Source organism: Lepus europaeus, chromosome 15 (assembly GCF_033115175.1).
Source record: "Lepus europaeus isolate LE1 chromosome 15, mLepTim1.pri, whole genome shotgun sequence".
In the NCBI taxonomy this organism is placed as follows: domain Eukaryota; kingdom Metazoa; phylum Chordata; class Mammalia; order Lagomorpha; family Leporidae; genus Lepus; species Lepus europaeus.
The window spans coordinates 5,749,276-5,761,829 of NC_084841.1; the positions used below are offsets into that span (position 1 = coordinate 5,749,276).

Consider the following 12,554-nt stretch of genomic DNA (forward strand, 5'->3'; position numbering starts at 1 on the left):
AAGTCACAATGTACAGCACATTAAGGACAGAGATCCCACATGAGGAGTAAGTGCACAGTGACTCCTGTTGTTGACTTAACAAATTGACACTCTTGTTTATGGCGTCAGTAATCACCCTAGGCTCTTGTCATGAGTTGCCAAAGCTATGGAAGTCTTTTGAGTTCACTGACTCTTACCATATTTAGACAAGGTCATAGTCCAAGTGGAAGTTCTCTCCTCCCTTCAGAGAAAGGTACCTCCTTCTTTGACCTGTTCTTTCCACTGGGATCTCGCTCGTGGAGATCTTTCATTTAGGTCATTTTTTTTTTGACAGAGTGTCTTGGCTTGAAAAAAGAGTCTTCTACCTTTACACAGCTTGGCATCCAGCAGTTCAAATCAGAAATATTTAAAGAAAATCCCAGTTATGCCCTATTTAACAGTTTAATCATATACAAAAATTTTTTATTAGTAGCTCATTTCCAGGGTGTTTGGTTTAACAAACTTTCAGGATCTCCTTCACTGATGAATTTACCTTTCTGTTTTGCTAATCCATATCAAGGTCCACACATGTGATATGGTCTATTAAGCCAGAGTTCCAGAGAACGAGGGTTCTGTGAGGTACAGGGGTTTATTGAGCCTTTCAGAAGCTAAGTGAGAAAAGACAAGGCCCTGAGACATATTCGGCAACTCCCAGCTACAAAGAGAAATCACAGTTGGAAACGTGGCTGTTCCAAAAGCATTTTTTTTTTTAACAAAAATTCGAGGAAGAAAAGTATAGATTATTCACATTGAACTTCCATCGGTTAAAGATGAAATGGGTGTGATAGCATGGAGCAGGGAACGTTTGGGGCAGGACAGCCCGTGCAGAGGAGGAGTTGTCACTTCTGGGTTCACTGGGGCTGGTAGGCTGCACGATTTATACATGAGCAAGAGGGAATGGAGACTGGGGTCAGGCGAGTCAGTTCTTAACATTCCTTCAGGGATGCGGAACAGTCTTGTGGGTTCAGACTTGCAAACGTTAACTGGTTAGGTCCCCTTACCTTTCTTTCCCTCCACACTTTGACCTTTGTAATTAAGAACTTAGCAGAATTTTTATCTTGTTAAGTGTGAATGGCATTTTCACGTTTATTGTGTTCATATAAACTAAGTGCTTCTATTTATGAGGTATTCATTATTCTCAACGATGTTTTCAAGGTATTTTGTTATTAACTTATTAATGTGCTTCAATGTGTCATTAATTTTACAATCTCTGGTTCCTGCTATGGACTGAATTGTGTGTCCTCAAAATGCATATGCCAAACCAGGAGCCCCTGTTGTAGTGTCACTGAGAGGTGAGGGCTTCAGGAAGTCATTAGGCGTAGGCAGGCCCTCAGGACCAGGTTAGTGCTCTTACAAAAACAGCCGCCTGGGCTTGCTCTTTCCTGTGCGTGTGACAGTGCTGTGACAAGGCACCCAGGTGTAAGAAGAGAGCCCTCTCCAGAAACCAGCTGTGCTGGCACTCTGATCTCAGACTTCCAGACTCCAGACTCATGGGGAAATAAATTGCTATTGGTGAAGCCATCAAAGGTACAGTATCATGTTATGGCAGTTCAAGTAGACTAGTATGATTACAAACAATGTAGATCATCTGAATCTTAGGCTGAATACAAAGTTGGAAAATAGGCTGAATCCTAAAAATGGGTCAGGGTTTCTCGATGGCATCACTGCTGGCATCCTGGGGCAGGGAGCTCTTAGCTGTGGAGGGCTGTCCTGTGGGTTGTAACATGTTTTGCCAGTCCTGAAACCTCCCAGTAGATGAACTAGTATTCCCTGTCCTGGTGGAAAATTCCTGTTTAAGGGCTCATGTGTAAAGTGAAGAAATTAATTTAGCTTAGTCGTAAATACTGTTATCCTCTTGACGCATCTACTCTCAACTCCATGAACCCAAGTTAGAAAATAATGGTAGCAAATTGTTTCTCAAAATACTGGCTTGTGTACATTTTCTAGTATGTGTTGTGTATGTATGGGAGGGGGTGGGAATTACTGGATCTGATCAGACTCTCAAAGCATTCTAAAATAGAAATGAAGAAAAAATCAAAACAAAAAAGTGGAAACTAAATTAAATACTAAATTGAATTTAGTCCCTAAGCTTATCCTTGAGTAGTTTTTATATTTCTCTAAAATTTTTCCTGATATTTTTTTCATGTGGTTAAGTCATTAATAGAGGATGCTTTTAACTGCTTTATGGCATCAAATGTTGCTTTAGTGAGGAAGAGATCTTGACATACTTTTTCCCTTTCCTGTCAACCAACACTGATTTTTGTGGGCAGCATATGTTCAGTGCTGTGCTGGAGACAGGGAGCAGGTACTTCATTCAGACTAGGTTCTAGCTTTCCTGGTCCATGGATGGTAAGCCAGCAGTCAGTGTTTGAATCCCTGGCAAATAGTGCATTTTTGTACAGGGCCTCTCCTCCATCCTAGTCAGGCCTATCAGGGGAGCCGTAACCTACGACCCTGGGCAGTGTTTCTATTTCCCTTGTACCCAATCTCCCTCCGATCTATTCCTCAGGTACTATCAGTGATCTGTACACCTGCTGATGACTTTCTCCCGTCTATGCTGTTCCATCCATTTGAGGATAAAAACCTAAATTATAACCCAACTGGAGGACCCTGTGGGATTCCAGATTATTTCTTCTCTCTATCCACCTCTGCCACTGTTGTCTATATTCTGTCTCCAGTAGTCTTCAAGTCCCAGTCGTGGAACAAAACTTCCTTACTTCTCAAGCACTTTGCAAGTGTTACTGGTTTTCTGTGTGCAGTTGCTTTTGCTTAACTAATTACACTGATTATCCAGATCCAAGCACAGATGTCACTCTCCTAAGGGACTTCCTGACTCTTCATCTTTTTCTATCTGTTCTTGGACCCTACACCCGTAAGGAGGGAAGAAGTGTATGCCTCTTTGTAATAGATGCTACAAGAATGGCACATAGCATATGCTAAGTAGACACTTGACATATAAATTCACACACCTTTCTGTTTTTAAAGGCAAACCACCATCTTCTACGTAAACACAGAACTCGCTTTGAGCTGAATGAGAACTGACTTCCCAGGTCCAGGTGATCACCTGTGTACAACAGTATTATATGAAACTAGGGCATAGTTCCTTCTACTTGTGCTTGTATGAGGGCTTGACAATAGACGTAATATTTGAGGCAAAAGGGAAGTGGAATCGCACAGACACAATTTGAGTGGGTCTCAAAGGTATCATGCTGGGGTATGGGAGGCTGATAGGGTTTACATGCTGTGAGACTGTGTCTATGTATCACCCTTGAAGTGACAAATTTTAGGGATGAATAACAGAAAAGTGACTTCCAAGGAATAGAGCTGGGGAAAGCTAGTGGCTATTAAAGGAGTTTGGAGTGATCTAAGATCTGATCTTGATTCTGATGGTGAGTACTCAAAAACACACAAGTGTTAAAATCTCAAAGTATAAACCTTCCCTCACAGAAAATGAGAGCATATAAAAATGGACACAATTTTAATTAAGTCCAACTGATATTGATCCTAGAATACCAATGCTAATTTTATTGTGCTTACAATGTTCTGTGGTTATGTAAAAGGGTACCATTGTGGGGAGCTGGGAGAAGACAATACAGGAACTATTGGTAATTTTTTTTTTGTAAACTGCTACGTGTTTTAAATAATGTCAAAACAAAATATAGTTTACAAATGTTCCAGAGCTTGGAGATGTCATTGAAATTGAATCACATGTCGCTCCTGATTTCAGTGTTGGAATAGAAACCTTGATTCTCATGACATTTGAAGACAAAAAATGAATTCTCAATAGAAGCAAACAATTCTGTAACTGGGAAATAAGACTTGAATACTGATAAGTATTCAAAAAAAAGTTCTTAATACTGTATTTCTCGTTTAAGTATATTATCCAGAGAAATATAATTTCCAAGGAAAGGCTGTTGAGGGAACTTGACACATAGCTTCATGAAAAACAGCTGTGTTAGCTTTGAAAAAATTCGTCTTAAATAACCAGTGATTGTGTTGAAGTCACATATAAAGGATCCCTCATGTTAGAAACGGAGAGGCTTCTCTAATTCACTACCCATCACAAGTCTTCAAGCAGTAGTTTCACATAGCTAGATACAATTATCAGTTCTCAACCATTTCATTCCTCTTGAAGATTTTACAGTTGCTCTTTGTCTCAGAAACAAATGGCTTCATCATTAAAAGCCAAGGTGCTATGTTAAACCAGCCCAGGGAATTTAGGGTCTTCCATGTGGCTCATTTTCAGTGTCTGTGTTGGGTGCATCCACCTGACGGCCCATTAGCAGGGAGGCATCCTCCCTTGCTCCCTTGTGTTGAGCAATTTAGTCCCCTGGAGTGCAAAACTTGTCACACTGACATGCTAGCAGGCTCCCACAAAGCAGTCAGGTTACAAAGTCCTAGTCTACATTAGTGTGAGTTCATCAATTCCTCTTGAGATTCAACATGTTTTCAGTGATGTTAAGAGACCCTTATTGAGCACTCAGTTTAGGAATGATGGAACAATGGAATCCAAGCAACCCTGCCAAGCCCTCAGAGACATAATATTGGCCCAGTAAATCATCTTGTTTTGTGGAACCTGGCCCATTTGCTCTGTTTTCTCAAGCATGTTCAATGAAATTTTCTGTTTTGATACATTAGTTGGCCAAGTTGGAGAGAAATAGACTATTTAATGAAAATATATGGGAAGGCTAATTATGAATAGTAATGTGATGCCTTTGTCATGGCTATGCCTTATAATTATGGATATTGCTCGTTTTGATTCCTTGTATATTAAAATGTTCAAGGATTTTTTGTAATTTTTTTCCCCAAATTGGTGCAATGTCAGTATCATTAGGAAAACCTGTGTTTAATTAAGCAGGCCTTTTCTCTCAACCCTAATCGCCTTTTGGAGTCAGCACAAGACTGATCATCAAGGTTTTGATTGGCAAAATCTCGCCCCAGTCAGGAAATGCTTCAGTGCACTTGTTGCTGTCATGATTCAGGTGTTACCCATTTTCTGGTGATGCCGCTTAAATACATGGCTCTAGGTTGTCACGAGTGGGAAGACAGAGATAAGGAGACATTCAAATAGCGGCTCTTCACTGCTCTGGCTTTGAAGGGACAAAGGCCACTGTCTCATATTACCCAAAATTAGTCACATGACCCTATTCCAAAAGCAAGGAGGCAGAAAGTCATAGCTATCCAAAGAGTTGAGGGTATCTCTGCACCAAATTAAATGCTTCCCTGGAGTCTCTCCATCAGGTATGCCATGTCCAGGGCCTCATCCAGACGGCTCCTGTGGTGTGTTGAAGCTGTCGTCGTCTGCTTCTCCTCAGTAGCAACTGTTTTCTCCAGTCAAGGGAGAGCTTCATCTTCAGCGTCTTTCCTCCATTCTGGCATTCTTGCTAAGGAGATACTGGAAGATCAGTTCTCTCCTTACACCTAACTGTTCTTTGGTTTTACAGTTTAACATACTACTCTGTTGTGAGGAAACTCTTAACTTTCATTTTCCAACTTAACTATTTCTGTCTACTTTATGGTTAGACAATTACGTGTTTGTTAAAATATTTGCTTTCTATATCTTTATGATTTTTTTTTCCTCTTGGAGATACTATTTTCTTTCATCTTCCTGGGATGGTGAATATAATGATCCTATTTACTGCTTCTTAGATTTTTTTGCTTTTTAATAGGAGACACCTTTCTGTTGCTTTTCTTTACTCTGGAATACAATTCTGCACATTTCTGGGGTTCTAGAATGAGGATGATGGTGAGTCAGTGCCAAGAGGTGTGGGGGTGATGGGAGTCAGTGCTGTGGAGAATGGGGTGAAAGGAAATGGAGATGATGGGATGTTGATATACTATAGGAACAAGGGTGATGAAGAATCAGTGTTGTAGAGGGAACCAGGTGATGAGGAAAAACTAGTTATGAACTTTCTCTGACATTTATGTCTGAGGGTCAGTTGGATACCTCATGTGATTATCATTGGTTTCACTGCTTTGTTAAACTTAACACTGATAAGCTAGGTAATGGTGCTGATTTATTTTTTGTGTCCGAGCCCACTTTGTTCCCATGACTAACTTAATCAGCCTGTATTTGAAGAAAGAAATACAATTATAAAAATTAGGATGGCACCTTATAAGTGTAAGATGTTACTTGTTAAAAGTGTCTTAAAATGAAAAATAACAATAGTAAAACTAGAACTTAGTTTAAGACATACTATAAATAATACTATGTGACTTTCATAGACTATTAGGACAGGAGCACAAAAATCGCCACAGCATCTGTCTAGAGCTGGCTGCATAGCTGTGTATGGCTGAGTTCTTTCTCAATCAGCAAGGAAAAATGTTTATTGAGCTAAATCTTACCTGCGATTGCAAATAACTGTTCTCAGCCATGGGTGTTTTCCCAGTGGATTCCTGGCCTAGGAGTGGCCATGGAGTCCATCTATACCACTACTCTCATCATTCTGCCCCCGCTATTTCCCACTGTGGGTCTCTAATTTACCTTGTTTCTATTTTTTGGAGCACAACTCCTAGCTTATTTTCCTGGGTCTTTTTTACAGTCAGTGATGCCATAGATTATTTCACTACTTACATACAGTCCCATCTCTCCTCTCTTCCCCCCACTCCATTCCTGCTATCTCAGTTGGTTATTATTCTCTCACTTGGGCTATTAAGGGACTCTCCACCTGAAACCATCTGGATCCAATTGGACCTAATCAATCCTTCATATTTTTTCCAAGATAATCCTTGTAAGACATCAGTATGAAAATGGCTTCCCGTGGTTAGAGACCTGCAAAGCTCGCTGACAGCTTCTTGATACGCCACAGGAGAGTGTCTCCATATCCTGCTTATTGCAACTGACCTGGTGCCAGTGACCCCCATGGGCACTAGGCATGTCCAGCTGCTCCTTTTCTCCTGGGCACACCAAGCTATTTGATGCCTAAGGTCTTTGTATTCCTAGACAGCAGCTACTGTGTTTTTAAGACACAGTTAAAGAGTTTGTTCCTGCACAAACCCTTCCAGGACTCAAATTCTCCTCATGAAGAATTACCCATTTTTTTTCTGTGTTGGGTATTTATCGCCTGGTGTTACATCCTTCTGTTATTAGGTACGTGTGTGTGTATGTCTGTCTGCGTCTGCCTGCATATATAGCCTTTCTCACTAGTAGACCAGATGTCCCAAATCATGTTCATTCATTTGGAATCATTCATGCCAGTCCTGTTGTTGAAAGAATCATTATGCACATTCCTTTTATCATACGGATTTATTTATACCCAGGAAAAAAAGAACATAAGCCATCAGTTCCCAGCATAAATTCAAGCTAGAAATAAAGCTGTGAAATAAAATATATTCAATGTGGTATAGACAAGGCTTTGTTTTTATTCCTTTTTGATATGGATAGATACAGCTAAGTCTTAGAGTCATTTTCAATAGATAAATAAGAAAGGTAAATGATTTATAGTTTGTTCAGAGGAAACTATTTATGATAATGTTTTATGTTTCATTGTTCAGAGCAAGATGCCAAAATACATATCATAATTTATTTTTATGCTTGAATTGGAGTAAATCTATAATATACTGCTGTTGAGAGTAATAAAAAATGAGGGCATGAGTGATCCTGACATTTTTGCTTGTGTGATCTCACATTTCATAAGGTAAAATGGTGTGTTTTTAATTTGAAAAGAACAATAAAGTGAAATTTGGGATTCATGTATGAGGATACACTAGGAATGACAAAAGGATACTTTTAGCCATACAAATGTGAAAAATGGAAGTAATAAGAAATGAAAATAATTTTGAATTTTTAAAAAGTAAGCATAATGAAAGATTGAAATTTTATCCAGTCACCCCCAGGCAAAAAACTGGGTGTTGGGTGGTGAGCATTGGATTTCGTTTTTGTTGTTACACATCACATGAGTTTCCCTCACTGCATTAAGTGTTGGGAGATGTAGGTAAATAACGAAGGGCTGACAGTTTCTGCATACAGCAACCATCAGAACCAGTTTCAAGTTTTGAAAATAAAGAAAGCTGACAGCCATTGAGCTTCCAGACATGTAATACCTACAGCAGACATTCAACAACAATTAGGAATATGTCATAGGACTCTCCCAGTGCTCCCTAAATATACAACATACCTGTGTTACTATTTCCTTAAAGTTTGGGCTGGGATTACACTCACAGGACCCCTTACTCCATCCACCTCTGCTATTTCACAGGACTGGGGCTCGCCAAGGAGTTTCTCAAACGAAACATTAATCAGGCGTGCCTGTGTGTTGAGGAGGATTCCAGTGTCACAGGCAGGATTAGCAGGAAATGTGAGAAAAGCTGGAAACTCTACAAGATTGCTTGTGTGCCATTATGCTCCAGGGTTGAGTGTTTTTTGAAGAAGGTGTCAATCATCTTTAAGTTTACAATTTATCGTAGCCCATGAAACAAGAATTTGAATGGTATATATTTGTAGAAAGATGAATACAATAATATAAATAAAAACTGGCTTTATACTATGAGATATCTGGGGGCTATTTATGGGAGCTTTGATAGCTGTTAAAAACATAGGAGGTTCCTGGGGCCAGAGCTGTGGCATAACAGGTAAAGCTGCTGCCTGCGGTGCTGGCATCCCATATGGGTGCCGGTTGGAATCCTGGCTGCTGGTCTTCTGATCCAGCTCTCTGCTACGGCTTGGGAGGGCAGTAGAAGATGGCCCAAGTGCTTGTGCCCCGGCACCTGTGTGGAGGTCTGAAAGAAGCTCCTGGTGCCTGGCTTCGGATCAGCTCAGCACTGGCCATTGCATCTACTTAGGGAGAGAACAAGCAGATGGAAGACATCTCTTTCTCTCTGCCTCTGTCAGTAACACTGCCTTTCAAATAAAATACTAAAGAAAGCTTTTTTAAAAAAAGAGGCCGGCACCACGGCTCACTAGGCTAATCTTCCGCCTGCGGCGCCGGCTTCCCAGGTTCTAGTCCCGATCGGGGCACCGCATTCTGTCCCGGTAGCCCCTCTTCCGGGCCAGCTCTCTGCTGTGGCCCGGGAGTGCAGTGGAGGATAGCCCAAGTGCTTGGGCCCTGCACCCGCATGGGAGACCAGGAGAAGCACCTGGCTCCTGGCTTCGATCAGCGCGGTGCACCGGCTGCAGCGCACTGGCCGTAACAGCCATTGGGGGCTGAACCAACGGAAAAAAGACATTTCTCTGTCTCTCTCTCTGTCTAACTCTGCCTGTCAAAAAACAGAGAATCTGTACAGTATTTTGATTTTATATAAAAATTCACACACGACAAAGACTGTCTTGGTTCTATTTGCTTTCAGCCCTTGCTCCTGAGCAGCGTCCCTCGCTGTATCATCTCGAAGTTCCTCAGATCGTTTCATGCGCTCCCTCTTCATCCTAGCAGGGACTGCTTCTGCTATTTTTCCCATCTTTAGCCGTATTTACTGGGTACGTCTCCAAAGCCTGTCCCAGAAGCCTCTGTTCTTCCGCTGTCCGCGGGTGAAATCTGTGCGTGGACTTTCTGTTCGGAATGGTTGGAGGTCCACGCATAGGTGTTGTGTTGTCTGCCTGAGGCACCACTGCATATTCTTTTCTGAACTGAGCAAAACCCTTTTTGTGTATGTCATCTTGCTGATGAGGGTCAAGTTTTTGAAGACTCTTTGCCTTGGCAGTTCTTCTGACTCCAGAAGAAGAATGTATGTTCATGTAACCAGCAATAACTTCCCATCTTGAATTTGTTCCAGCAGGCAAGAGATTGACAGCTTTAATTAGTTACTGCAGATCATCTTCAGACCAATTTTTACTGCCACTTCCACCTCCACCAGTTGATTTCGCCTCATTCTTAGATGCTTGTTGCATATGAGCCTCAGCTTCCTCTTTCTCTTTTCTAATTTTCTCATTCATTTCTTCTGGGTTTTTGAGAGCTGCCTTTCCTACTTCCTTTGTAGGTGATGTTTCATTCAAGCACAGTAAGCTTGCTAATTCCAACTGATCATGAAGTTTGTCTACTTCTTGCATCATTTTAATCTGCTCTGCCTTGTTGTCAGAAAAGTGATTCCAGCTCTTGCATGAGTTTCGAAGTTTGTGCCTTTCCATTTTAATGGCTTTTTTTCTGGGTTTTTCCTTCTTTGCCAATAACACTTGCTGTCTAACTTCTTCTTTCTCCTTAGCTAACCAAGCAGCTTCTAATTCAGTTTCTTTTTTTCTTTAGCTTCTTCCATTTTGCTTCTGCTTTTGCTCTCTTCTGCTTCTTTCTTGGCTTTTTCTTAATTTTTTTTCCCTTGGATCACAGCTATATGTATTGTCAACTAATGTTCATTTCCTTTTGTCTTTGAGCCCTGTTTGCGCTGTTCTGCTTTTCAATCCATCTCCTCTCATTGTGACATTCAGCTTTTTCCTTTTCTTTTTCATCTAAGTAAGAAAATTCTAAGAATCAAAATTATACCAGAAAGAATAAAATGCATCTACATCTTCAAATGAAGAATTCATATCACCACGTTTAGGGACATTTTTTCTTATTTGTCCATCTAGAATTTTTTTCAAACAATGGGGAAAATACTTCAATGAAATTGTCCTTTGCTTCATTTTTAGAAGGAACAGAGTTATTGAAAGTAGGACCTGATCAGTGAAAACTAACCGAGCATCAAAAAGGAAACCTGGTGAAGTGAAATGGACACTATGAGAAACAGTGACTTGATCAGCCCTTGTCACTGTTGATGTACAATTTAATACTTTATCCCTTTTAGTATTTTTTGCTCTACTTAATACTATTGGTTGAGCTCTGTAATTAACGCACAATTACTCTTAGGTGTTTAAAGTTAACTGAAAAGTGATCTCTGATAAATATAAGAGTGAGAATAAGAGAGGGAGGGGTTGTACAATTTGGGACATTCTCAAGCTGACTTGCCCCAAATGGTGGAGCTAGAAATGTGCCAGGGGATTCTAATTCAATCCCATCAAGGTTGCATGTACCAATGCCTTCTCAATAGTCCAAGTGATCAATTTCAGGTCACAATAGATCATAATGATAGGTCTAAGAGTCAAAGGGATCACACAAACAAGACTAGTGTCTGCTAATACTGATAGAATAAAAAGGGGAGAGAATGATCCAACATGGGAAGCCGGGTACACAGCAGACTCATAGAATGGTAGATGTCCTAAATAGCACTCTGGCCTCAGAATCAGCCCTTAAGGCATTTGGATCTGGCTGAAGAGCCCATGAGAGTATTTTAGGCATGGAAAGAAAGATACCATGGAAAAGAAAAAAAAAGAAGACGACCTAAATGAAAGATCTCTGTGAGTGAGATCCCAGTGGAAAGAATGGGCCATCAAAGAAGGAGGTACCTTTCTCTGAAGGGAGGAGAGAACTTCCACTTGGACTATGGCCTTGTCGAAATAAGATCAAAGTCAGCGAGCTCAGGGGGCTTCCATAGCCTTGGCAACTCATGACTAGAGCCTAGGGAGATTACTGACGCCATAAACAAGAGTGTCAATTTGTTAAGTCAACAACAGGAGTCACTGTGCACCTACTCCTCATGTAGGATCTCTGTCCTTAATGTGTAGTTCAATGTGAATTAATGATATGACTAGTGCTCAAACAGTATTTTGCGCTTTATGTTCTGTGTGGGTGCAAACTGATGAAATCTTAGTATATACTAAATCGATCTTCTGTATATAAAGATAATTGAAAATGAATCTTGATGTGAATGGAATGAGAAAGGGAATGGGAGATGGGAGGGTTGCGGGTGGGAGGGAAGTTATGGGGGGGGAGCATTTGTAATCCATAAACTGTACTTTGGAAATTTATATCTACTAAATAAAAGTTTAAAAAGTAGGATCTGCTCTGTTAAGTGCCCATCTTTTCACTGGATCAGGTAACATTTCATAAGTAGGTGAAGTAGTCATTATTGCCTTTTATTGGTTCACCAGCTGCTTTCCATTTGTCTGGGTGATGTTTTAAAACCATTACTGTATGTGCTGCTTTGATCTATCTCTGCATAGTTTTGTATCTTAACATGGCCAAGACCAAGAACTGCATAATGATCTTGATTCTTCCAGTCTTTGGGATCAAGTGTTTCCATCATGGGGAATTCTTCTAACTGCAATTCTTCCTCTTCTGGCTTGGGATAATTCTTTCTTACCCTCCAGTGCCAGAGGTCAGAGTGTGGGCGATGGCAGTGCCCTGGCTGTTGGTGGCACTGTGCAACAGTGGTATGATGGTCTGCATCTAAGCGCCCAAGGTACCAGTTCATGTCCTGGGTGGAGGGCGCTCGGCGCCCCCTCCAGTTCTATCTCAGAGTCTGATCCTCCTGCCTTGGCTCTATGACGCACAGGAACCAGCACAAGGAGACAACCAATAAGCACTTCTAGGGTGGAGCTTTCGTGGTCATGGAGATTTAAATGGACGAAAAACGCGAATACTGAAGACAAAATGATTGGAAAGTATCTTGCTCTAAGCTGAAAAGCCCTTCACTCAGCCCAGCTTCCAAAGTGACCACTGCAGCTGAGGGGACGGCCAAGTAGGGTCAGCAACATTGCAGGCAGAACTGTAAATTTCTTGTTAGAGATGCCC

The 12,554-nt window shown here is 41.0% G+C and overlaps 1 pseudogene; it reads right to left on the minus strand.

The window, feature by feature from the left end:
- Nucleotides 1-762: 762 nt before the first annotated feature.
- Nucleotides 763-12,093, minus strand: LOC133774710 (dnaJ homolog subfamily C member 2-like; annotated as a pseudogene).
- Nucleotides 12,094-12,554: the final 461 nt, after the last annotated feature.